Source organism: Electrona antarctica (assembly GCF_951216825.1).
Source record: "Electrona antarctica genome assembly, chromosome: 9".
Taxonomy (NCBI): Eukaryota; Metazoa; Chordata; class Actinopteri; order Myctophiformes; family Myctophidae; genus Electrona; species Electrona antarctica.
Window position 1 is genome coordinate 4,582,598 of NC_136790.1, and position 26,629 is coordinate 4,609,226.

Sequence of the window (26,629 nt, forward strand, 5' to 3'; positions counted from 1 at the left end):
CTGCAATGTGAACATAGACAGGGTACTACTCTTCCCTCTGCAATGTGAACATAGACAGGGTACTACTCTTCTCTCTGCCATCTTCCCTCTGTCTCCATTTCACATCTCTGTTACTCTCTCTACCCCTTTCATGTCTCACTTCTTCTTTTAAGCTTGGCCCCTTTTCTATCTCTCAGTCTCTTTGACGCTCCAGCTGTCCATTTCTTTCTTACTCATTTTCTCTCCTTCTCCCCGCTCTCTGTGTCCTGTTTCTGCTATAAAAGGGCTCTTTTTCCTTGTTTTATTCTGTCACATTCTTCTCTCTCTTTCTCTCTCTCACTTCATTTCTTCTTTACAGTGTGTCCTTCCTGCTATCAGAGCACCATCTCCCTTCCCCACCCTTCCAAAGCTCTGTCTCCCTGCTCCAATCAGAGGCTCACGTAACGGACAAGAACCACCTCGCCCTCAAAAGACTGATCGCCTCGCTTCCTGCTGCTGACTAAACCTGAGTGCTGGCAGCCACACCGATTCATTACCTCCTGCAGTGCTAGGGCAGAACGTATACCTCAGAGCTGTCAACTATTGCCTGGTCTCAATCAGAGGACCCCAGGCAGGCAGCAGTGGAACACGGCCTGCACAGACAGACGCTCTGACCAATCAGAGGACCCTAGGCAGGCAGCAGTGGAACACGGCCTGCACAGACAGACGCTCTGACCAGTCGTCAAGAGGAGAAGATAGTGCAGAGGTGAAAGTCTGGGATTGAGACCCCCATTAATTACACGTTTCACGTTGCATGTCCATGGGCAATTACGGCTAGTACATTACCCCTGATTTAAGTTGGTATAGATACAGCAAGCATATTGATTGAACATGGATAGATTGGCCTATGGGTAACAATAAATTCAAGAAAAGTGCAGTCCTGCATGTGTATCCCAGGGCAGAGAGCACTACAGACATGTGTATCCCAGGGCAGAGAGAGCACTACAGACAGTCCTGCATGTGTATCCCAGGGCAGAGAGCACTACAGACATGTGTATCCCAGGGCAGAGAGCACTACAGACAGACATGTGTATCCCAGGGCAGAGAGCACTACAGACATGTGTATCCCAGGGCAGAGAGCACTACAGACAGACATGTGTATCCCAGGGCAGAGAGAGCACTACAGACATGTGTATCCCAGGGCAGAGAGCACTACAGTGTGGGCGGCTGTGGCTCAGAAGGTAGAGCAGGTCGTCCCATGATCCATGGGTCGGCGGTTCGAATCCCGGCTCCTCCTGTCCACATGTCGAAGTGTCCTTGGGCAAGACACTGAACCCTACATTGCCTCTAATGAGTTGGTCGGTGTGAGCTGGCCACCATTGGTGTGTTAATGTGGGAAGTGAGGACGCTGGCGTCGACTGTTCGCCGCTTCACCTCCCAATGTATGAATGAATGAACCATTGTAAGCGCTTTGAGTAGGCACGTAGTGCATAGAAAAGCGCCATAAAAATGCAATTCATTATTATTATTATTACAGACAAAACCCCAAGTAAGCCTGGCTTGATGGGGCGTTAGGAGGAGGTTGGTATAGGGTTCTGACTGAGGGTAAAGCCATCGCACTGAAACCTGGAGAAGAACTCCAGCTGTTTCTCTGAGTCTAGGACTGACCACACATTCCAAACCAGGACATCCAGTACATTCGTATCACTGACCATGCATCCCGAACAGGGATTTCAATTACCGTGGTGCATAGGGGGGGATGAGTAAGCTTAATTAATAATTAATTACTCACAAAAAAAACTGCCAAAGGTGGTTTCTTATATTATGTTTAATTTTACTTGACAGTCCCGTGTCGAGGACACCCTCAAATATTCAATGAGAGCGCGGTCTAGAAAGTGCTTACTGGACTACGAGCACTTCCTCAAACACTTCCTGGGACTTGGTAGGAGTTTACTGCTGATCTGAGAGAGAGAGAGAGAGAGAGAGAGAGAGAGAGAGAGAGAGAGAGAGAGAGAGAGAGAGAGAGTGGGGGCTTCTGAAGTGACAGTCAAAGTGATGAGGGGGGTGGAGGGGGACCATGGTCCTACAACAACACTCTTCTCTTCTCTTAGAGGGGTCGATGTTGCATCTCAGCTTTCCACAGAAAATAGTGGACAGCATTTTAAATGAAGGTTAGCGGCAGCACCCGTTCACAGGCTAGGCCCACAGAAAAAAGAAACTTTGGAGCACATACGTACCTCTCTTCAGGTAAATTAAATCAAGTGATTGCTTTGTGTACACACAAACAGGCCTGGTTTGATAAAGTATATTCATCCAAAATGGACACAGCCTCAGTAAGATGGACGGCATTGAACGTGTATTCCAGCATGTAGTATTAGTATGGATATGCGCGTGCCGCATGTCTATTTTCTACCTCCCTTGCATCTCGGCGCACACTCAACATTCATGGAGGTTTACTTTAGGGCGCTGTTTGACTGCTCGTGTTTTGGCTGGAGGTCACGAAGGTCAGGGTTTGGAGAGATGGATGGCCAATTACTGAGTGGAGTTGGACAGATTCCGGCAGCCTGACTGACGGATGGGAGCTCTCTCCACAGGCCTGAGTAATCTCTCTCTGGAACCACAGTACATCTTCCTGTTCTACGTCTCTAACCCCAGGGCAGGAAATGTAACAAGTGTGCAGCCTTCCAAACGGATGCACATCACTCATCGCTTTAGCGCTGGCACCAAATACGGCACAGTATGCAGTCACCATACGGCACAGTATGCAGTCACCATACGGCACAGTATGCACCAAAAGAGTAGGGCTGAACTGGGACAAAAATTCGGCCCGGTCATTTTCGCGTGAATTTGGCCCAGACCGGCCCACCACAATCAGCGCGCAGATATCAGAAACTCTACCGCCCGCTCCATCGAGGCACACACAAACAAACCTAATACCACCACCACCACCACTTTCACAGAACAACATAAATGATACAAACCAACAGACAACTAACTACACAACCCTTTCTAGAGGGTTTATTTGTCACTCACTGATACAGCTACAGTGAAATTATCATGATGGCACTGGCAGAATTGCAGCATGCCCATCAAAATTCGGCTTTTGGTAACAAGTTTTCGATTGTTGGTATGGTGTTAGGTATGGGCAATTGGGCATAACGTTCTCAAAAACCTCCGCAAACGAGTTGGGCTCGCCCCCCTAGTGGTCTGTTTGCAGTGACTCCAATATTAGATAGGTATAGTATAGGTATGGTTGAAAGCTAAAATAATTGATAGAAGAGATTTTGGATTCTGTTACTATTGGGTGTGCCACATCAAATTAGGAAGCAATTACTTCTGGAAAGGCGTCATTTTTAGTTTTGGCGTCCACAATGGCTGCCAGGAGCTTAAATGCCCATAGCTGAGGTTTGCAGACTCCCGTGTCTTGCATGAACTAAAGCTATGCTTAGTATACAGTAACGAAGGTACTTCCTTGTATTTAGTAACACTAAATGTAAATGTTGATATTTTAGTGTGAAGCTGTGTGTAAACTGCATCATTTTCCCATATCCTTCGGTGAAGGGCAGTGTCACTGGTAAAGTCATTCTACATATAGTGGTTGAAACCAGGGAGAAAATGGGTGAAAGAAAACAAGATGGCATCAAACTATATTGAGATCCTACGGTATAATGAGGCAATTGACTTCCAAAACGCGGCATGCCATCCATGAACAGCAGCAGCTTGCCTTGCAGGCATGAATTACTTTGATCTTCCTCATTCATTCATTCAAACCATTATTAATTCTCGAGAGTCATTGAGGTTTCCCTCATTTGCAGTGTCGTCGAGATACAGTACAGAATTGTAGCTGCGCCTCCTCTACGGAAACAATTCTCCCAATGTTGAATTTCATACGAAAACATAACCTCCTCCTACATTGTATTCTCATTGGTGTGATAATGCCAGGTTATAAAGGCATAACCAGTGTCAGAACCGTTTAACAAAAAAACAACAACCATAATTTTTTTTATAAATAAAAAATGTTTTAGGCCCTGCAAAAAAGCTCAAATATCGCCTTGCAAATAAGCGTTTAAACATCCATTTCACACCTGGAATCATTACATTTAATGCCCCTCCACCATGTGTGAGCATTACGGGGCAGCATTACGGAGTCGTGGAGTAACACGAGCAAGCTGTGCTAAATACAGAACCCTATAATGGACTCGGAAAAGAAATTAGCCCTGATTAAGCGGGGGGGGGGGGGGGGGGGGGGGGGGGGGGGGGGGGGTAGCAGCGGTATACACCCACCCCTGAGAGTGGGAGGTATAATTCATAGCCATACTGACGGACACGGCTACTGTATGGCATGTATGGGCAGAATAACAGTCTGTTTCGTTTACGGAATTAGTGGACGGTGCCCCTGCTGCACCAGAGCTAAAGAACTGTCAGCGCAGGCCGGGACCATTAACCCATTTACACCTGAGGACGATTCTACAAATGCCTTCTAAATCCTGACAGTTTTATGAAATACCCATGTTTCTATGTCAGTCGTTCAAGGAGCTCCAGAAATATCTGTATTTGGCCACGGACCCCAATCTCAAAACATGTTGTTCCAGGGACGCCCCCCCAGAAGCAAAGATTTGAGTTAAAAAAAAACGTTCGCTCTGAAAGAAAATATCAAAAGATATCCACCACATTTTTTACGATTTTCCAAAAATAGCAGATCTACAAGCTCGTAGCGCGGCACCGAGTGCCACGCTACGAGCTTGTAGATCTGCTATTTTGCAATAGCTAAAGTATAACATAATAGTTAAAACACCAAAAGGGGTCCCCGCCCAAAAGGGGTTAAGGTAGAGCCCCTCAGCCACCACCACATAACAGCATACGCCTGTGTGGTAAATTAATTCTTAATCCTGCTTTTACAATGAAACGGGGGCTTTGTGGACGAGGTGGCACCGACCCAAACCCCAGAAGCACCGCTTCTTTTTTTTTGCTTCTTCTCCAGGACCAGGAGTCAGTGGCAGCTTGGCATGCGGCCCCGGGTATCCGGTACACTCTAACATGTGTCCTTGGTGAGGCATCACTCTATCGGGGTGGATTTATTAGGGACTCAGGGGGTTCTCGTTGGGGTCCTGGAAAAGGCTAGTTTAGGGGGTTAGGATGATGATGTAGGTGCTCTGGGAGCGATGAGGTGAGCGTTGAGCACAGAGACGCGCACCGAGGTCGAAGACCGGTGTCTGTTTCCAAGGCAGTGGGAGAGGAAGTTGGGTAAGTTGATTTTGGCAGGGGATGGTGCCCTGTGAAATATGCTACCGCACATACACACACACAGAGAACGGAGAGCACGGACCGCTGACAGAATGATACAGCATGGTGTTCTCCGAGGGGGGGGGGGGGGGGCCTGGCCAGCAGGATGTACTACAGTAATCCGTACACAGCCGGGCCGTGTTATCATTCAATGTAACTTAAGTTGTCAGCGGGGGCCAAGGAGCAACGGCCGAAAAAACAAAAAAAACAAAAAAACAAAAGTTAAAGAAACAAAAACTAATCCTTGACATCTGACTCCATTCAGGTCCTCCGGTGTCAACTTCTGTTAACTGGCTTTACAGTTTCCACTTGTATGTCCATTTTCCATAGAGGATGATGATGTACAAACGTTTGATACGAGATATTATACCATACGCTGCGTTGCAATAACACAGAGCAAGATCATAAAACATATTATGATACTACAGTAAACCGACGTAATTGTCTGTGCCGCGGGATTTAAAAGCACCAATTCCTATTAATAATCCACGCAATAGGCCCAGGCGGTGGCGTAACCGTCTGGGCACCCGACTGGTAATCCAGTCGCAGTGTGCCGCGGGTTCGACTCCCGAGCCCGACATGGCCTTTACTGCATGTCTTCCCCCATCTCTCTCCCGTTTCCTGTCAGCCTACTGTCTGTCCCTTCAAAAACCAATAAAAGGCGTAAGCCGCAAAAAAGATATTTTCTTATTTCTTATAGTGATGTGTAAATATAGCTACAGTAGAATATATATAGATAAACCTAAGAAGAAGTTGAAGCCTGCGGCTGGCCAACATACAATAGCAAGAAAATAAATAAATGGTAAATGGTGCATTTATATAGCGCCTTTATCCAAGGCGCTTTACATAGATTGTGCATTACATTCACCCATTCACACACACATTCATACACCGATTGCAGCGGAAGCCATGCAAGGTACCAACCAGCACATCGGGAGCAATTTGGGGTTCAGTGTCTTGCCCAAGGACACTTCGACATGTAGACAGGAGGAGCCGGGATTCGAACCACCGACCCAAGAATATAGAATATATTCTACAATTTGTAATGACCCCCCTCACTGCAGCCTGCAGTACCTGTCCGTCCTGTTATTGTTCAAATAAAGTTTTCAAATTTGGGATTTCCCTTGTTGTTGCAGATCAGTTCAACATACATGAATATAACCATAAATAAAACCCTTTGAGATCACTGCCTTTTGTCTATTATAATTCAGCGCAAACATCACAAAGACATGCCTCAAAGATGTACGCATGTCCCTGCTGTGAGCAGCAACCATAAACATTATTCTTTAATGGCTGAGCAAATGGAAGCAGTCAAATGTATAGTCTGCGCTGAAGTAAGCCACTCAAGAAAATGAATGAGGACTATTATCAGGCGTTCCATTATTTGTGCAACAGATGCCAAATTTGGGATTACATGAGGCACAATATATTATCCTTATTCACACCGTAGGACGTTAGGTATTCATTCTCCACTTAATAAAACAGTCCCAATGGCTTCATGACATATAGCGCTTAGCTCACAAAGCTACATGACACATTACCTTTCCGACAGATTGCTATTCCACACAGAAGGCGGTAAGTTATTTGTAAGAAAGTGTCACTGTCTCCCAGTACGTCACTGACGATTACAACACCCTTGTGGTCCACACAATCATTTAAAAGTATGGCATTTATTTTTCCACACGTCAAGAAGATGTGTTATTGCTATTAGCGGCACCTGTAGGTGCATCATTAGCGCACAGTTTTTCTGGCCATTAAAATGTACTTAGCTCTGAAAGACACCATCTTTCATTGTGATACAAAGTGCACCATGGTGAATGGAAGACATCAATCTACACCGTAAATTGAGAGGAGGAATGGGTCACCTGGGCAATCATAGGCTTTGAGAGAAACTTACACTTGGCTAATAATATGGGCTACAAGATTTATATGTGCGCTTTCCATATTATCCCCAAATCCCTGAGAACCTATCGAGACTAGTTTAACAGATGAGTAAAAATCAAAATTGTTCAGGGGGAAAATTCTTGGAAAAAAAAAAGAAACAGGTCCTGCAACTTCCAGTCAATTTAACTATGAGCAGTGAGCAGTGTGATGCACACGGACCACAGTACACAGAGTACCTATAGCTGGATTTACCGTGTGCCAAAAATAGCAGTTCGACAGAGAGCTCACAACACGTCACACACACACTCATGCTGCCCTCAGACTGTAGCGACAAAAGCTACGATCAAAGTGGCCAGCTACTCTGTCCCCTGCTGAGGGACCGAGTGTTGCTGAAACGGCTCATTGACGTCATCAAGCATCATATAAAAGAGAATATAAAGTATCTTCATGGCACCAATCACCATAATGGTGACATGACGATGGCGTGTATGCTGCTGCTTGGTCGCTGCTACTGTGAATATAGCATAAATATAAATGAAAGCCGTGTAGACGTGTAGGCTGCTGCTTGGTCGCTGCTACTGTGAATATAGCATAAATATAAATTAAAGCATAAAGAAAAGACGAAGCAGAAATTCACAAACCGCTCTACATCAAAGTGACAGCTTTTCAGACATCATTACTAATTGACTTGACAGAAATAATCATGGCTAGCCTCCCATGCCTTGCCTAAGAGCCATTCGGGAGAAAAAAGGGGGATGATTAAAAAATGTACACCGCCTCGTGTAGGAACATGAACAAATCTTTTATTACGCGGCTGTGCGGTCTGTGGCTTTGCATGACAGATTATGTCTACATATATCCTTGCTCTCTTGCACTTTCTTTCTTTACCAGCACCAGAGGCCGTGTAGCGTAGCAGCACCAGAACAAATTATTGTATTGACCTAGAAGGCTGCATTCCGCCAGCAAATAATTCTCTATACTGGAGGTAAAGGAGTAGGCTACATCTTTATCGCTAATTTGTGTTACAAGAGATCATCATGTCTCTGCTGGTCTAGGGAATTATCCATCCAGGGAAAAATGCAAATGATTTCCATGCCAACGTTGTTTGACTGCCAGTGTCTGACAAGCCTTGCGGATTCTGGCGGCTCCGTGTGAGCTTTGAGGTGGTGGGCGAGATAGACTGAAAAAGGAGGAGAATGAAGGAGTCCTACTCTACGTCCCTGCAGATAGAGATACATACTCCTGAGAGATAAAACAGACAACAGGTTCTGCAATTAAAGTGTGCGTGCGTGCGTGCGTGCGTGCGTGCGTGCGTGCGTGCGTGCGTGCGTGCGTGCGTGCGTGCATATGGGTTATGTTGGGGTTATGTTAGGGTTAAGGCCTACGTTAGGGTTAAGGCCATACCCTGAAGAAGGCAGTTGTACTGCCGAAACGTTGGTTTTTACTCTGCATCCTAATAAATAATCGGCTCTTTGGCTATCAGTGTGTGCAGCCACTCTTTTGTCTTTTTAAGACTTAACTCTTAAGGGTTAAGGCCCTGCCATTCATTGAAAGCGTCCAACGCTTGTGCCATCAAACGTACGATCCACTGTTTACAACGGCTCTGATGCTCGCTACAGTAACAGTATATGTCAGGGCCTTTAGGGGTTAGGGTCAACAAAGGTAACAAATTGCTTTTGACATCCTCACATGATTAGTAATACATGTGTGACTGTGTGACTGTGTGTGACTGTGTGTGTGTGCGTGCGTGCTTGCGTGCGTGACTGTGTGACTGTGTGACTGTGTGTGTGTGTGTGTGTGTGTGTGTGTGTGTGCGTGCGTGCGGAGATACAAGGACCAGCTCAAAACATCACTGAAGAGTTGAGTACCACAGACGAAAAACAGTCTAAGTCCAAATTTCAGACTGACCCCTCCACGAAAAGGCCTTGTTGTCCTGAACCCTTATCTATCATTTATATATTATGGATCAATAGTGTGGACTTAGACTGTTATTCGTCTGTGGTACTCACTGTGGAATACAGCACACCCAGCTGGAAAGCTCTGTATCAGAACGCACCTTATGGAGGCAGCTCTGCCATGCTGGACTTCAGCGTTTTGAAGAAGAGAGGAGTACGGCAAGGGAAAGGAAACGCCAGGGGAGGAAGATGATCACTGCAGCCAAGGCCACAACTAACACTGACTTCATATGCCCTCACTGCAATAAACAATGTGGCGCTCGGATTGGACTTCACAGTCACCTCAAAACTCACCAGTAGAGGCCCAGGCGGTGGCGTAACCGTCTGGGCACCCGACTGGTAATCCAGTCGCAGTGTGCCGCGGGTTCGACTCCCGAGCCCGACACGGCCTTTACTGCATGTCTTCCCCCATCTCTCTCCCGTTTCCTGTCAGCCTACTGTCTGTCCCTTCAAAAACCAATAAAAGGCGTAAGCCGCAAAAAAAATATCTTAAAAAAACAAAAAACAAAACAAAAAAACTCACCAGTAGAAGAAGTAGAAGTCATCATCGGATACGATGGACTACCATAACCATGCGTGCGTGCGTGCGTGCGTGCGTGCGTGCGTGCGTGCGTGCGTGCGTGCGTGCGTCTGTACTTATGTGTGTCCAATAAGTGGGCAGTATCTCTTTTTATTGACAGCCTGCCCTTGCTTGGCTGATAAAAGGATTCACCCTCTATTTGATACCTGGCCCTCCTAAATCCTGGTACATCAACCACCGGGTGCCAAGACAAGTCATTACAGGCTGACAAACAAATCCAGTTTACAGCCTATTCTACATCATTTTAAAGGCCTGTTTATAAGTGGTTGTAAAGTCCTGCACAGAAGCCCACACTGGCACCGCCACATCCTTATCATTTGAGACTTGCTGATACGCCTGGCCTGTTGACCTATAAGCCTGCTGTTTCATGTCATGCGTGGCATGCAAAATAGTAGAGCTATAACCATATAGTCCTCTGGTCGTTTAGAATCCAATTTCAGATTAGTACCATGATGGTGGCAGGCAGAGAGTAGGGGAGAGAGATGGGGGGGTGACATGCAGTAAAGGCCCACTGCCAGATTGGATTACCAGCCAAGGTGCCTGGACCGCTGAGCCACGGCCCAGGCCTAGGCAGACCATCTTTACCCAAGTCCTGTTCTGAACCTGCAGTCATAAGAGTATCTGGTGAAAGAGGTTTATGATGTCTCATAAACCTTCTATTTTTCTACCAAAACATGAGTACAGTTTTTCATCTCCCCCTCAGACCCCTCCCCTCCCCTCTCACCCCCAAGCCTGTCTGTGTGTCAGTTAAATAATGCCAAGGACACCATTTAGAAGAACCTTGCACACTGTACCTTTAAGCAGCTGGACTGTCTTAGGACTGTCTTAACCACTTAAACCGTATATATTTTGTTGACTGGAGACAACTATACTGAATGCCTATATATGGTTGTATTGGTGTGATCGTCTGTGATCGTTCTGGACAACTGCCTATTGATCCCCTCAGGTCGTTGGCGACATCTTCATGTGCACTGAGTTTGAAGTCGGTTCAAGTCGGATGGTTCTCAAGATACTAGAACTACAGACGGACAGGGATTTTGTACATTTATTTTGCGATTTTTCAGTGTGGTGAGTTGTTCACATCCCTAATGTAAAGCTTTACTATTTCTAGAGTGTTGGTAATAAAACCTCCTCAAACATTGATTTTCATTACAATATAGCATGGGGGCGGGCCAACCCGTCACGAGGCCAATTTCTTCGACATTTCTAAAAACACACAGAAGTCGAATACAGAGACGCTAACAAAACCTTTAAAACTGCCATAAATGATTGCGCCAAAGCGTCAAGGTTTAGAACCCGTCTTTAAGCGTCTTATCAATGGCTGTACAAGTACCCATATCTGTCCATCAGTGACACATCATTTTACTTACTGGCCTGTTTGAAAAGTGGTCCAGTAGGGACCATTTACTGGCTGTCAGGAACTAAACGTTGTTATACAACACCCTGCCAGGTCCCACAGCTGTCTGCTTGACCTGGAATATTCATGAGATGGAAATACACGAGATGGCTGCAGCCCGCTTCCCTGATTCTCAACACTATATGGAGGAATATATTCATCCATTTGGGGGGAATACAAATATAATACATTTATATTTCAACACTGATCCCAAAGGGCCGATTCATACTCCTATTTTACCGCTGTTTCGGCGCTGTAGTGCCGAAATGATTTCGGCTCGTCAGAAATTTTCAGTAGCACCGAAGAGCCGACTTTAGGACGGTACCCCCCCCCCCCCCCCCCGAACCTAAAATTACGTCACATTGTAGGCTCTACAAAGCCGAAACGACTTTTATTCGGCTCTAAAATACGAGTATGAATCGGCCCAAACTCAGAAACAGAAATGTTTTGCAAAGGTTACATTTGACTCAAATTTGACTCTTTACTTTAATATCAACCCAAGTTTTTTTCTTCAATAACTTGATTTTTTTCTTGATCATTTTGAAAATATACCATATTCCACACGCTGTATAGGAAATGCATCCATTTAGTTTGAAGGTTAAATGTCATTGTTTGATTGTAATGTATTTGTTTAATCAAACCTGCCTCCTATAATTTCATAAACATGTGACCAATGAATGTTTCTTAAGCACTTAAACCCCAGCATCTGTTCACAAGCTTGTCCTGAACTTGTCGATCGGCTTTTTTTTTTAAACAAGCCTTTAACATTACCAGCATTCCTTTGTGCTGTGATTTCATTCCTGGTTCAAAGTCAGACACAAAAAAGGGCCCTTTGGCAGTTTGGCTACATCATGTTTAATGATAAATGTGACTCATCTGGAGTTGTAAATGTTTCATGAAATCTAAATAAATGAGTAGTTCCTCTTCGTGGAGAAACCAGTGTTTGTTCGACTCAGGGTCGTTTATCATTACTCGCAATCAACGAGAACCACTCGGTGTGGAGCGGGGATGAAACGACACGCCAAACACAACGGCATGTTGGAAATCGCACCGTAATGGAATTTACAGCTACATTAACTGTGCACACACACGCACACACACACACGCACGCACACAAACACACCCACACGAATACAGTAGGCAATCTGGAACCTCACATTAGACCAGGGGTGGGCAACTTTGACGATGGAGAGGGCCACTATATTTCCACACTCACTCACTAGGGCCATATATTACTGTCGTAGCAAAAATAGCCGATCTACAAGCTCAAAACGCGTCGCGCTGCGACACGTTTTGAGCTTGTAGATCGGCTATTTTTGCTATTTTCAAATTTAAATCTTGAATATTTTCTTTGCTATTTTTGAATTGGAATCCTGAAAATTAACATTTTTATGTCATTTCAAATGCCTTTAATTATACTTGTGTTGAAGCAATGAGCTACTAATTTAGACTGAAGTAATTAAAGCGGGTCATGTTTGGCATGTTGTGGAATTGTAACAGCTGAAACCAATATTATATCAGTATTCTGACATTAACCTGAGGGCCGCATTAAGTGAAGGTGGGGGCCGCATGTGGCCCCCGGGCCGCCAGTTGCCCACCCCTGCATTAGACCGTCTTGGGCTTCGACAATGCTCAGGTTCCTGTAACTGCTGCCCCCCTAACTAGCAAATAGTCATGAAATTAGCACGTAATGAGACATCATTATTATTGTCTGCCATTTAATAACATGAGGCAATCTCATTAGGAGCCCGGTTGCAGGGCAGAGCTTAGACCCATGCATGTCCCCCCTCTCTCTCACTATCTCTCTCTCTCTCTCTCTCTCTCTCTCTCTCTCTGTCTTTCTCACACTCACTTTTCTCTGGACACAGGCAGACAGGCACATTGCACGCACTGTAAACTGTCTGACAGTAGGCCGCTGCATATTATGTGAAGTTACTTGGAGCCAAAGTGACTGACTTCAGATGTTTTGAGCTCCTTTAGACGTATAATTATGTATGATCATAGCTTTAGTCAAAGAGCTATTTCCTCAAGACAGCTCATGGAAGGAAGCGTGACAGAGGAAGAAACAAAAAAGTAGTTCATGTAATGGCATATTAATATCACGAGTGATAACACAATTAACTAGAAAAAGTGCCCTTCTGGGCACAGGTCTCCACCAGGAGGATAGGACTGTGTGAGATGTTTGGCAACATGTTTAGGAGTAATATAAACATGATTTGAGGCATTTTGTTCCAAAAATGTGTTTTGCAAAAATCAACCTGTTGGTGGCGCTATAACAGGCCAATGTGAAAAGGGTGGGATATATTCCTCAGCCTAGTAGGAAAATGTGTGAAAGATTTCACGTAAATTGCATGCTGCGTTCATGATTTCAGGCTTTTGTTCAAAACGGGGCAATCTTGCAAACTGTGAAAGCCAATTATAGCCAATTAGGATGGAATATGAAATATGGGACAGATCCGACTTGAGCACATGACCATAGAGATACTCTGTAACGATTTGTGAGATTTTTGGACAGAATCTGGAGGAGTAATATCAAAAAATGTGTTGTACAAAAGTCGGCCTCCTGGTGGCGCTATAAAAGGCAGATGCGGAAAATGCAGGTCAAAGGTTTGTCCTTGGCCTCTAGGGAGTGTGCATGCAACGTTTCACGCAGATCGGTGCAGTTTTAGGTAAAACATGTTAAAAGCTGCCTCATGGTGGCGCTATAACAGGCCGTTCTGGAAAATGTGGGGCAGAGGTTCATCGTTGGCATCCAGGGAGTGTGTGTGCAAAGTTTGGCATCGAGCGGGTTAACGGTGCCAGAGATTAGCTGGTAACGGACGGACGGAAGGACACACGGACGGACACACGGACGGACACACGGACGGACACACACACGGACGGAGTGCAAAACATACTCTCTCCCCATGCCTTCGGCCTGGTGGAGACAATAAACATCTCCATTGCACAGAAATCTATATTAATTAAAGTGAAAGTAACCTAGGTACAGTAGAATATCTACATATTCAGGCGGCTCTGTGAAATGGAAAATAAAACTATTCTATGCGATATGGGCTATAACTGTTACTTTGTGAATCGCTGGCAAGACGCCAAAACATCAGTGCCTGGAGCAACATGAAAAGACACAACATGGTGCAGAAAAGATTAAGAAGTGAGCCCTGTGCCCCCTGTGCCCTGCCCCTTGGTCTCCCATCTGGGCCTTTGCATTTCTGAATCAAGCTTTGGCAACAACAGCTGCACTCGCTTTTATAGTTGGGCACACGATCTTGTGGATGATCACAAGAATGTTAACAAAATACCTCCCAGGAAAAGCATGGAAATAGTCATGGTTCCCACCAAGGGGCCAGTGAGGCTATTCCACGTTGAAGCTCTGGGCCCTAGTGGTAGGAGGAGGGACTACAGGCGGACCCGTGGATTCATGACCGGGAAACCCCCGTGCAGCTGGGCTTTAACATTGAGCGCTCGGTTGCACTTCCGCAAAATTTGGTGGTCAAATGCGGAAGTAGACGTTCTGAGACGGTACTTCCGGCAGTCTTCCGGGTGCTTCAAAACGCCACTGAGCAACTTCCACTGACATGAATAGCTGGGGGGGCGGAGCTTCGCCCCAGTTCAGTCTCTATCCTTTTATATACTCTATGGTTCCCACCACCACCGCCATTTGAATTTATATCTCCAGGATTAACAATGCTCAGTTTATGTTATATGAATCAACAAACAATGCTCCTATGGTGTGAACCAACAAACAGGTGAGAGAGCAAACCCAGGGTGTCAGTTAAAACTCACTGCAAGCAATGTTGCCATTTTGGTCAGAACCTAAATGTAGCCCTAATTAATGGCACGCATGGACCAGTAAACTGTTGCTGTGCCCTAGTAAACAAATAAAACACATTCATAGATTCATAGATTAATACAATTGTATTCTTATTTTACAGTTACATTATGCATACAATTAAATGTTTAATTCACTTGTATGTGTTGGTTTGAGTGACAACAACAACCATTCTGTGCCTGACTCTGATGTACAGTTCCCTCAACAAGTAATGGCAATCCTATTGGCATAGATTAAACCACTTAAATCCACTAGTGAGTCCAGTCTATACTTACTAAAAATGTAGTTGATTAGAATTGCCTCTGTACTTTTTCTTCCCTCTCCACAAAATAGCTTTGCCGAAATTAGCCAGGCTCACAACATTGAAATTAGCCAGGCTGCGAGGCTCACAACATTGTGAGCCACAACAGTATATGCATGGGTTCAAGTGTCCTGCTTTTAGTTATAGCAATATAGTTATAGTTAATTCACGTTGCAGGTTAATTGCAGTGCTTCCTGTCCACGGGTCAATCCTGAGGAAACTGAAAGGCGTCGTCGACGCGTGTGAGCATCACAGGGGGTCAATCTAGGGGAGTTGATGCATCTCCAGTCGATGCCGCCTGTCTGCCAAGAGTCATCAGCACTGTTTTCCCCCTGTCTGCATGGAGATCACACCTCCCCCCATCTCCCTCCGTCACCAGCCTGTCTGCCATTTAATCAATGGCGCTGGTGGTGCTGTACTTAGCCTACACTGTATGTTCTCACTCCTCAGGCCCCGCCTTCCAGAGGCGGGGTGTTAATACTTAACCCATGCAGGCCTGACGTCGAAATTAAAAAAAAAACTTTTCTAAATCATGACAATTTTCTGAAAGATCTGAGGCACATTTTAACGAAGTTCATAGCGCGCCGCTCTGTGGCACGCTATGAGCTTGTAGATCTGCTATTTTTCAATAGCTAAAGTTTAACGTAACGCTTAAAACACCAAAAGGGGTTCCCGCCCAGAATGGGTTAAGCTATAAGGGTGCTAGAATCATACATTCAGAAACGATGAGACAGGGTGTGAAAACGTGAAGACGTCCTGTCCGTGGACGAACAGGTGTGTGTGTGCGTCTGCGTGCGCGTGCATGCGTGTGCGTGCGTGTGTGTGTGTGTGTGTGTGTGTGTGTGTGTGTGTGCTGAATGGAGTTGAACTTGTGTCTCTTCACCCTCTGTGGATGATGAATCATTATTGTCATCAGGTGTGTGGGAGAGTGCTAATGGGCATCTCAAGTATGAATGGTCAAATAGTGCTAGTGGTTTTAATCCCCCCACCAGTCAAGTGGCACGCCTTTAGACGCTGTCAGTATTATGCATGTCTTAAGTACCAGGTCTTATTACTTAACTTAAGACCTGGAGGCGTGATCAATGCCATTTGGCTATTCTGAGTGGCCAAACAGCATTGACCACGCCTCCAGGTCTTAAGTTAAGTAATAAGACCTGGTACTTAAGACACGCATAATACTGCCCTGTGACAGTGTGGGTCTAGTCTTATATAAGGCCTATTCATACTCCAGTTTTAGGTGATAAGGTAACCACCGAAAACTACGACATGGCGTCACTCTGCAGTGGTAAGAGACTCTCCCCGCTCACCCAAACACATCTCTCTGTTTTTACTAGTTTCTGTGGTCACCTCATCACCTCATCACCTAAAACTGCAGTATATGAATAGGCCTTTACACCCTTGGGGCTCCATTTTCGTCACCGCTAAACCCCATATCCCTAAACTTCTTTGCCTTTTTTACTATTTTGAAAAACATTTTTGAATAGTTCAACTAGCCAATCTACATTGACTTGTTGTGAGCTTGTAGACTGGCCATTTTAACTATTCAAAAATGTTTTGCAAAATAGTAAAAAAAAAAAGGCAAAGAAGTTTAGGGATAAGGGGTTTAGCGGTGACGAAAATGGAGCCCTTGGTCTTCCTCCCATTGTATATATCTGCAATCCTTTCCTTGTCTCTAGTCTGTGTGTCTCCTCCTGTGTGTCTCCTCCTGTGTGTCTCCTCCTGTGTGTCTCCTCCTGTGTGTCTCCTCCTCTCTCTCTCTGTTCTCTGACTTCTCTCCCCACCCTCTTCTCTCTTTCCACACACCTTCTCCCCCCCCCCCCCCCCCCCCCCCCCCCAACACTGCCTTATGGCCAATAGACGCTCCATATCCAACCTCCACCCCATCCACCTGGTCTCGTCCCATATAATCTGTGACCCGAAGAGGAGGCGAGTGCACCTCCTTACAACCGTGACGGTTTTTACCACCATAACACCCGCCCACCTACGACTATACCTCATCCTCGTGCTGCATGGCAGGGACCGCACGTATCACAGCGAGAGAGCCAACGAGACCATTTCTGGGTTCTTGGATTCCAGGTCAATGAGCTACAGCTCCTCTCTCTCTCTCCCTCTCCACACGTACGCGGCTTTGGAAGAGTTATAGTGGGTCACGGACCCTCAGAGGTCTACGAAGCAGACACAGGGAGGCCGCCGTTCCACCGTTTCCACCGTGGGCCTGCCTGCTTATACCCACCCACCCACCCACCCACATGCCGTGCTGATGGGGGAACATTACTTCAGCCTATTATACTACAGACACAAGAGACCAGTCTAGGCTTTGGCCTATAACCCAAATAAAACTCACTGTACTGGCATGCACACCCCCCCGGAAAGAAAAAGGAAAAGAAAAACTCCACAATCAACATCCTCTTTATCATCCACTGTGTGGCACAATGGATAAAGTGTGTGCCATTAAGGGACATTTAAGGCCAGTCTGTCAGCAAAACTAACATTAAGTGCTGCACGGTGGAGACACTGGATACGGAGAGAAGCACAGGCTGGAGAGCTAATGGTTTCATGGTGGTCAGCTAGCTATGGATGACTGAAAGAACGCAGAGAAAACGAGAGAGAGAGAGAGAGAGAGAGAGAGAGAGAGAGAGAGAGAGAGAGAGAGAGAGAGAGAGAGTACAGTGAAGACTGAAACAACTAGGGACAGCACTCTTTGTCCCTAATCTGTCTGTCGTCACACAGTCAAACAGTCCAACAGTGTGCAACACGTATCCATTCATCACTCCACTAGCTGGAAGCTGGGAATTGTTCGGCAAAACAAGCGGAGCCACAACCCCCACGTGGCGCTTAGTGAGAGCTATGGTCAGCTAAACAGTTAGGAGTGCTATTATATAGGACGCTGGGCATAATGTGTTCATTTAGGAGTGCAAGGACGCTGGGCATAATGTGTTCATTTAGGAGTGCAAGGACGCTGGGCATAATGTGTTCATTTAGGAGTGCAAGGACGCTGGGCATAATGTGTTCATTTAGGAGTGCAAGGACGCTGGGGCATAATGTGTTCATTTAGGAGTGCAAGGACGCTGGGCATAATGTGTTCATTTAGGAGTGCAAGGACGCTGGGCATAATGTGTTCATTTAGGAGTGCAAGGACGCTGGGCATAATGTGTTCATTTAGGAGTGCAAGGACGCTGAGGCATAATGTGTTCATTTAGGAGTGCAAGGACGCTGGGCATAATGTGTTCATTTAGGAGTGCAAGGACGCTGGGCATAATGTGTTCATTTAGGAGTGCAAGGACGCTGGGCATAATGTGTTCATTTAGGAGTGCAAGGACGCTGGGCATAATGTGTTCATTTAGGAGTGCAAGGACGCTGGACATAATGTGTTCATTTAGGAGTGCAAGGACGCTGGACATAATGTGTTCATTTAGGAGTGCAAGGACACTGGGGCATAATGTGTTCATTTAGGAGTGCAAGGACGCTGGGCATAATGTGTTCATTTAGGAGTGCTAGGACGCTGGGCATAATGTGTTCATTTAGGAGTGCTAGGACGCTGGGCATAATGTGTTCATTTAGGAGTGCAAGGACGCTGGGCATAATGTGTTCATTTAGGAGTGCAAGGACGCTGGGCATAATGTGTTCATTTAGGAGTGCAAGGACGCTGGGCATAATGTGTTCATTTAGGAGTGCAAGGACGCTGGGCATAATGTGTTCATTTAGGAGTGCAAGGACGCTGGGCATAATGTGTTCATTTAGGAGTGCAAGGACGCTGGGCATAATGTGTTCATTTAGGAGTGCAAGGACGCTGGACATAATGTGTTCATTTAGGAGTGCTAGGACGCAGATTTTGTCAAAGCCAGATCCTCAATTGAGTTGGTGCACTAAGAGAGTAGTAATGCATTGATTGATTGATTGATTGATTGATTGATTGATTGATTGATTGAAATATTTATTAACAGTTTGCAGAATTACAGTACATTTCAAGCACAAACTCAATACAAAGACTGTTAACTGTGAGTGGACGACCCAATTAAGCATTACACTTGTTTACAAGAGGGTCCACCATGTTCAATTCATCAAAACATTTAGAGACGTACAAATAGACACTTCTATATAGTCAAAGAACAGAACAGGAATTCATCATAGAGGTAAAAAGGGAAAAGAGACATATACAGTGAGGGGGGAAAAAAGGGGGGGGGGGGATTCAGATTTTACGGGGGCCAGTTTCGAATTGCAGCCGTCCGTAGGTGCCCTTTGAGAGCGGTTTTGAAGGAGTCAAGGGATTTGCATGTCTTAATGACTGTCGGTAGGGCGTTCCACATTTTGGTGGCATAGGAGCGAAATTAATTTAGTCCCTTGTTGTTTAAATTAATTTAGTCCCTTGTTTGTGCCGAATCTGGGTTGTACATGGTTTGTCCAGACAGCAGACAGACAGCAGAGGTGCCAACTTTTTATCACCCAACATATCCTTCAACATATTTATTTACCATAAAGACAAGACAAGTGCCATCATGCTGCATTATGTCATGTGTATACTGTACAGTATGTGCACAATGTTTACATTAGCAAACTGCCAAAACATAAAGGAAGGACATTTCCATCCATAGGCGTCAAGTAAACTGTCACTCTAGTGAACCCCCAGGGGGAAATTACCTCTCCGGTATGAAGCCTGGCTGTTCATACCGGATCCTTAATAACATGTTTATTTTTCCATTTTTGGTGGATAATAGATGGAGGAAAAACAGAACAGACGCCAACACTATTGCTGCACATCCGCACATATACACACAGGCTATAGGCCTGCCGTGCCCTGGGCTTCACAGACATGTGTAAGTCCAATGTGAACCTGCCATTAGGGGTTAATGAATTTGCTCAGGTACACTTCGACACGGATCCTGGAGGATATAGAACCAGGGTCCTTCTGGTGGTCTCTCTCTCCTACTGAGCCACTGCTGCCACAACGCGCGCAAACGCACGCCCACGAACGCTTAAACCATTTTGGACTGAGGTCGATTAAAAAAAAGGCTTCAAAATCAAAACATTTTTCAGAAAAACCCATGTTTCTATGTCAGTGGTGCTCAACCTTTTTCATGTCAAGGACCCCCAGAATTATCTCTATTGGGCCACGGACCCCCATCTCAAAATATGGTGTTCCAGGGACCCCCCCAGAAGTCAATATTTTAGTTAAAAATGTTCGCTCTGAAATATATATTCAAAGATTTACGCCACATTTTCACGACTTTTCAAAAATACCAGACCTACAAGCTTGTGGCGCGCTATGAGCTTGCTATTTTCTGCTATTTTTCAATAGCTAAATTATAACATAATGTTTAAAACACCAAAAGGGGTTCCCGCCCAAAATGTTTTAAGCAGACATGTTTTTTGTTGCATTGTAGAGCCTACAGAGTTGTTATTCACTACTTAGGCCTCCTGCAAACTCCATTTTACAACTCACACATAGAGGCAAGCGCATCGAATATACGGATTTGCATGCATGCATATATCATCACATACACACACACACACACACACACACACACACACACACACACACACACACACACACACACACACACACACACACACACACACACACACACACACACACACACACAGGCAGACCACACAGAAACAGCAAGTATAAAGCATCTGTAAGCACTCCAGACTTTGAGAAGGGTCCCTGTGCTTCAGTACCATGCTCAACATGCGGTCCCGAGTACCTCTGTCACCTGGTATTAGCCAGACACAGGGTACCATGCTCAACATGCTGTCCCGAGTACCTCTGTCACCTGGTATTAGCCAGACACAGGGTACCATGCTCAACATGCGGTCCCGAGTACCTCTGTCACCTGGTATTAGCCAGACACAGGGTACCATGCTCAACATGCTGTCCCGAGTACCTCTGTCACCTGGTATTAGCCAGACACAGAGAAGGTGGAGGCCGGCCAGGCCTGCAGACCCAGACTCTATCCTTCTAAAACCCGGATAAATGTTTGATTTACAACCTGCAAAGTAAACAAACAGTCCCTGACTTGTCTGAAGAGGAGATGCTCTGTGGGTTTCTGTTGTTCTCTGTGGAATGCAGTGTCACTCTTCGTCTTTTAAAGCAGTGTCTTGTTTGTTTTTTCCCCCATTACAGTCACTTAGTCTGGCAGAGCAATTTGTTTTCCTTATCTCTGCAACAGCCAAAAACGCCTAAGTGTTCTTTAGTCTCTGACTGACCTTCGGTTTAACTTCTATCCCTGTGTTTACTTCTGACACTGATCAAAGAGAGATGGCTCTCGGAGCAAATGTGCTGTACAAAGGGACTGCACATCCTTTGTCTATATATATATGTGACTTAATCAGAGCCTTGCTTGAAGGAATAGCTGTCTTTGTTGTACAGTCGTAGCTACTTGCCTCACTACTATGTCTGTCTGTCTATACATCTCTAGTTCAAGGTGTGTGTCTGTCTGTGGCCGGCGGGCGCGCAGATTATGGCCTAATATGGACGTGCCGGCTCAACGTCAGCGCCACGATTCATGCTAGGCAACGGTTTTATGCTGTATATGGGGATCCCCGACGTCAGTCAGACCTGAGAGCTCGATTGCACGTGCGAGAGAGAGAGAGGGAGAGAGAGATGGAGCCAAGTGTCTCACCCTCTCTCTCTCTATCACTCCGTCTGACTGTTCTGTCCCGTGCAGATGTGTGGATGCATAATGTGCACCTCATTATGCATGATGCAATAGGCATCATGTGGTCAATTATTCTAATAGATCCATGGTGGTCACCGTTGAATACAGTGGCGTGCACAGACATTTAGAGGGGCAGGTGCTCAAGTTAAAAAAGGGCACCTTGTGCAGCGCGTGGAACCGGCCGGTTGCCTTTATCCATTTTGGGCGGGAACCCCTTTTGGTGTTAGCATTATGTTATGCTTTAGCTATTGAAAAATAGCAGATCTACAAGCTCATAGCGCGCCACCGAGTGGCGCGCTATGAACTTGTAGGTCTGCTATTTTTGAAAAATCAAAAAAAAAGTAGAAAAAAAAAAGTTTTTTTTTCTTTTTTTCTCAAAAGGGCACATTGCCAAAAGGGCAGGGGGTGCTCTAGCACCCCCTAGTGTCTATCTGTGCACGCCACTGGTTGAATAGATCCATGGTGGTCACCGCTGCTGACTAATGTATAACTAACGTGCCACTGGAGTAAGGTTACATAACCTTCAAAACGAGCCACAACTTAACCGTGTGTGGCTGTGTGCATGTGTGTGCGTGTGTGTGTGTGTGTGTGCGTGTGTGTGTGTGTGTGTGTGTGTGTGTGTGTGTGTGTGTGTGTGCGTGGGGCACATCATAGGTGTGCGGGGTATTAAAAATGTATGTTGGTGTTATGAGATGGGCTTGAAGTGAACAGTGCCTGGGTGTGTGCATCAGTCTAGACCAGGGGTTCTCAACCCGTGGGTCGCGACCCCTCGGGGGGTCGCCAAATTATTTTAGGGGGTCCCCAAATTATTTAAAAAAAAAAAAAAGATTTATTTTTAAATTTTATTTTCACTTTTTTTCAAAAATAGCAGACCTACAAGCTCGTAGCGCGCCACTCGGTGGCGCGCTATGAGCTTGTAGATCTGCTATTTTTCAATAGCTAAATTATAACAATGCTTAAAACACCAAAAGGGGTTCCCGCCGAAAATGGTTTAAGGTTATTGTAGCAGTCAATTTATATTGGGGGTCGGGAGGGGGCGGGGCGGGGGTCCCGAGACATTGCCAAAGCATTTCCGGGGGTCCCCGGCCAAAAACTTTGAGAACCCCTGGTCTAGACTCTAGGCACTAACTTCACCAATGTGCATCAATGTTAGGATGTGTGCTATTATTACTATTAGCACGGTACAATTCACCAGACAGGCAGCTGTGCCTGTCTGGAGGGACGGTGGGTGTGACTGTGAATTCACAAGTGTCAAATCTGTCATTGACAATTTATTCAGGAATTGAGTTAGTTCCTATGCCAATAACATTTATCTTCTTCTTCTAACTGATCTGTGCAGTACTTGGCAATATTAATTAGCAGACAGACAGACAGGGGTGAAAAGATAACCTCCGCCCCACCTTTGGCCCGGCAGAGATAACATCATCTGTATGGCAGCGACCGTCCAGAACAAAGACTCTGTAACTGAACACCAGCAGATATAGTGGTAAAGCAACCAGTGTGCAATGGAAAGAAATGGGGGGGGGGGGTGTTTGTCTGTTTGATTGATTCGGTATGGCCTCAGGACGGCTCGCAGAGCTCAAAATCAGGATGGAGAACGCTGAGCTCCTGTCAAACTGCCGGAGCTGGCTGTCTGTTTCTATGGAAACTGGCTCGGAAAGGTGCCAAGGTGTGATGGGCAGTCTGTCGTCGAATCAAAAAAAAAAAAAAAAAAAAGGGGGGATGCCTGGATTCCATTGTCTCCCAGCAAAGATAACTTAGTTCTACAGGAGAGAGCAGGGTTTCATATAGAGAGGAAAGACTGTAATGGAAAAACCTGTTGAGCCACATAGTCTCAGAGCTGTCTCAACACCGGGGCATCTAGGGCGCTGCGACGGCACAGAGCTGTCTCAACACCGGGGCATCTAGGGCGCTGCGACGGCACAGAGCTGTCTCAACACCGGGGCATCTGGGGGCGCTGCGACGGCACAGAGCTGTCTCAACACCGTGGCATCTGGGGCGCTGCGACGGCACAGAGCCGTCTCAACACCGGGGCATCTGGGGGCGCTGCGACGGCACAGAGCCGTCTCAACACCGGGGCATCTGGGGCGCTGCGACGGCACAGAGCCGTCTCAACACCGGGGCATCTGGGGGCGCTGCGACGGCACAGAGCCGTCTCAACACCGGGGCATCTGGGGCGCTGCGACGGCACAGAGCCGTCTCAACACCGGGGCATCTGGGGCGCTGCGACGGCACAGAGCTGTCTCAACACCGGGGCATCTGGGGGCGCTGCGACGGCACAGAGCTGTCTCAACACCGGGGCATCTGGGGCGCTGCGACGGCACAGAAACTAAAAGTCTGATTTCCACATCAGGAGTCTGCCATCTGGATTGCATTGCAGTCGACAGCAAACAGTTAAAACCCACGGCTGTTCCACCTGGTTTAGCTTTGCCTCCTAAAATCATATCTTATTCTACAGTTCTAAACAAATAGGTGAAATAACCGCCCTCCCCCCCCCCATCTTCATTCCTGGCCTGGAGCGGACGTGCTTCGCTGAACCTCATCTGAACGGCGAGTTTGGACTCCCAGTCTGTACACAAACCCAGTCCAACAGCAACAACAGCATGATCCATCCCTTTAACCCAAGCCTTTTTTTCCATAACAACTTAGCCTCAAATATAACCTCTCTCTGAGGCTACAGCCGCACATTAGGCCCGGTATAAGAGGGGATTTCCACAAAGCCTATCCTTGGCTAGATCCAGGACAGAGAGAAAACACACATGAAAAGGGAGTCTGCACAAAAGCAGGCAATGCCACACAAGTAAAACAGTGTTGCGTGTCAGAGGTATGCGGAAGCCCGTCTCCATAGCCATTAGAAAGTCCTGAGATCCTTAGAAGCTGCAAATGCCTACATACAACCCAGTGTGCTTTCCTCCTGTGTGTGTGTGTGTGTGTGTGTGTGTGTGTGTGTGTGTGTGTGTGTGTGTGTGTGTGTGTGTGTGTGTGTGTGTGTGTGTGTGTGTGTGTGTGTGTGTGTCGCACGCATCTTTGCTCCTCGCCTTTTCACTTTGACAACTCTACTTAAGGAGTCTGTCAAAGTGTAGCCGTAGAAAGGCATCAACAGGTGGCAGAGACAGACGGGGAAATAGAACAACGGACAGGAAACACTTCCAACCATACAGGATGTTGAACCATAAAGGAAGACTGAAAGAGATTGAAAACAGAAACAGAGAGGAGACCAGAACACTGAAGGCCTATTCATACTCATACAGTTTTATAGGTGATTTAAGGTGACCACCGGAAACTACAATATGTATGTCACGTGGCGGTGGTCACCGCTCACACAAACACATCTCACTGTTTTTACTAAACCGCCGTTTTGGTGGTCACCTTATCCTAATATAAATACACCACGTCTCTGTGTGTTTACGTGTGTATGTACTTGTGTACGTACGTCTGACACTGAAATGCACATAACTCGAGAACCGTTCGCCCCACCGACGTCAAATTTGACACACGCTTCCCACATCACCACAGGGAGTGCAGTGCACGGTGTCAAGTCCGTCGGATCGCAGGTTGTCCAGAACCAGCACAAGAGCCTCTGTCCGGGCTCTGGACATCTCCATAATATGGAGCTGGCCTGTTCTGACATCATGTTCTGACATGATCTGCATATACTCAATATTTGGGCATGCCTGACAAATAACTCCATATATGGGAATAGAGGGTATGCGTGTGACATCATCATCAAACCAGGAAGTTATGCAGGAACGCCTACTGAGTGGCAAAAAACTACTTTCTGGCCTTGACAGCCCAGACATCCACACAGAAAAGTCATATCTGATTGCATTAAACAACATTAAACGATGTTAAACTCACTTTGCCTGTTGCTTTGCCACTCGATTTGCCACTCGATGTGCCATTCACTTTCTCTCTATAAAGGGGACACGGACATAAAAACTGGGTGGGGCATTCATTTCCAACTTGCATCGTTCCTCCAAGTAGGCCAGTGCCCAACGGGCACCGCTCTAAACCTAAACTGGAGTATGAGCGTACTGAGAGCACCAACATGATTAAAAAGGGAACAAGAACTGAGGTACAGAGAAATAGAGCAGCTAGACTGCTAGAGTGACATGGATAAGAGAGAGGGCGGGGGGGACTGGGGGAGGGAGAGAGAGAGAGAGAGAGAGAGAGAGAGAGAGAGAGAGAGAGACACACACACACACACACACAGAGGGTCCGATTCACAGGCATCGCAAGCCTGGGGTAACTGCCTTGGGAACCGGCTAGGGCTCACGTGTCGATTGGCATGCAAATCAGGCCGGTATGTGGCTGGATGTGGGAGAGAGAGAGAGAGAGAGAGAGAGAGAGAGAGAGAAAGAAGGGGGGAGAGAGAGAGAGAGAGAGAGAGAGAGAGAGAGAGAGAGAGAGAGAGACAGAGAGAGACAGAGAGAGACAGAGACAGAGAGAGAGAGAGAGAGGGAGGGAGGGGGAGACAGGGTTTCCGAGTGGCCTTCACAGGCAGTCATTTGCCAGTGTTCACGTCCCATCAATATCAGGCCCCCATTAATGAGGGTCTGGAGGGGAGATGGTGGGGGGGGGGGCTAGGGGGGGAGCGTCCAGGTGTCAGCAGAGCCACAGAATGGGAATAAAGAGGGCACGAGCAGTGATCCGTGAGGAATTCCACTCCGAGCAGCGGGATGAGCTTGGGGGGGAGGGGGGTGCAGGGGGTGGGGGGGCTAAGATTGTGGTGCTGATCAGTGCAAACCGCTACCCTGGGGGGGGCGGGGGGGGGGGATGGCATC

General features: G+C 46.5%; 1 protein-coding gene across 1 annotated transcript in view; it reads right to left on the reverse strand.

Moving 5' to 3' along the window:
- Positions 1–26,629, reverse strand: part of ephb2b (eph receptor B2b) — a 228,846-nt gene that overhangs the window by 182,095 nt on the left and 20,122 nt on the right. The window lies entirely within an intron of this gene.